The 1,715-nt window shown below is 50.3% G+C and overlaps 1 long non-coding RNA gene across 1 annotated transcript in view; it reads right to left on the reverse strand.

The window, feature by feature from the left end:
• Positions 1-190: 190 nt before the first annotated feature.
• Positions 191-1,715, reverse strand: part of LOC111734898 — a 3,187-nt gene continuing 1,662 nt past the window's right edge. Inside the window, exon 2 of the long non-coding RNA XR_002778618.1 lies at positions 191-1,707. This is a non-coding gene — a long non-coding RNA (uncharacterized LOC111734898). The remainder of the gene's footprint in view (positions 1,708-1,715) is intronic.

A 1,715-nucleotide genomic window follows, 5' to 3' on the forward strand; every position in this document is an offset into this window, starting at 1 on the left:
TTTACGTCTTATGTGCGGTGGGGGAGGCTGGGCTATGGTCGGCCATGGTTTCGCAAGTTACAAATCAGTAGCAGCGGTCCAAAGGTGGCCGACACGAGTTGAGTACATTGCATTACTGTAAACAGACAAAATTTTGTCTCCTCCTGACCAAACACCCGAAAGGTTATAAAAGAAATGAACTTAGCTCCAATTTGAGCATTTGTACTAAAAATTTTAAGTCTCACGGTGGCGTTTTTAAAAGACTAAGTGTGATCCTCTGGAAGGCCTCCCCGTGTCATAAAAATACTCAGCCCCATCTATATAAAAAGACTGCGTGTTGCTCTCATTGTGTCCACAGATGCACCGCAACTACGGGACAGACGAGTCACACTGCCGTAGAGTCACAGTGACCAGGGCAGTCCAGCCTGGCTGCCATAGAGGGTGTCATTATCAGATGACACCTAGGACCAGACACAACTTTAGACTGACCCTGTCTGACCATATATTACCATGTATTTAAGAATAAAAATTTATACCATTTATTTTAAGAGTATCTGATAAAATAGGCAATTAAATTATTCTATTTTATGTCCTTCCTATGTTTTAACACAAGCAACGGCCTATGTTTCCCTAAGATTCGGAAGTAAAAACATTATAAAAAATATACATGTCCTCGAAACGCCTAGCATTCCCCGTATAGGATACTGTCACTCTGGCAATGCAGAACCTGCGCACTGACCGCCCAGTCTGGGCACGTGTCGTCCACGGAGGTGAACGTGTTCTACGGGCGAGAGCACAGTGAAGGGACCCCGCGAGCAGCCAGGGCAGTGGCCACACCGGGAGGCCCCGTCTGTCCTGGTCAGTGCGGAGGCCGAGGATGGCGCCCCCACCCCACACGCAGCCCCTGCTCAGCGTGCAGGCCCACGTCCTCCCACAGGACACCGCGCCTGAGGGTGCCGCCGATTTTAACTGAAGACTCTTCAAGTAGGAGAACGGTCTCTGCGTAAAGACAAAGAACCGGAGCAGGGTGTCGTCGGCAGTTGGCGCCAAAGCTCCCAGACTGCAGCCAGCTCCGGAACTTCGGTGACGGTGATGACGGCGGCTTGTGGGGCGGGTGCCGTGGGTTCCGAAACAGCCCTGGCCTCACACAGCTGTTTTCAAGGCACTTCCGTCAAGGTCAGTGAGGGTGCGCACGGATTTTCAAAGTTCCTCTTCAACTGCAATTAACGACTGGATTTAACGTTATGTTGCAAAATGATAAGTGTACTTGACAGGTTAGTGGCTTTTTAAAATATCAACTCTTAGAAACTTCCAGATCCCAAAAGTCCATAGGTGCAAATGTGCAAACCTCGATGAGGTCTTCGGAGTGCTTCCGGAAGGCAAGGCGCTGGCTTGCTGAGCTACTGGCTGCTTCTTACCCGGCCTGGATGAGAGGTCAGTGAAAATCTAGCCTTGACTGCACCGTCTTGCAGCCCTTGTCTGAGTAGATTTTCTCGTCTTTGGGGAAAAACGTCATTTCCTCTGCCACTCTGGTGACAATGTCTTCATCGACGGCAGAACCGCGGGCCTTCATCTCTGCCCGCACGCACATCTTCACGTGTGTGTACTCCAGGGGCAGGAAGGGAATAAAGTAATCAATCAGGTTTTTGTCTATCAGTCCGCTGTGCCACAGGCCACCTGCAAAACAAGACACAGCTGAGTTTTCCACCCATCGCTGTCACCGGTCACCTGGCCAA

The sequence above is a fragment of the Pteropus vampyrus genome, unplaced genomic scaffold (genome assembly GCF_000151845.1).
Source record: "Pteropus vampyrus isolate Shadow unplaced genomic scaffold, Pvam_2.0 Scaffold8947, whole genome shotgun sequence".
Classification (NCBI taxonomy): domain Eukaryota; kingdom Metazoa; phylum Chordata; class Mammalia; order Chiroptera; family Pteropodidae; genus Pteropus; species Pteropus vampyrus.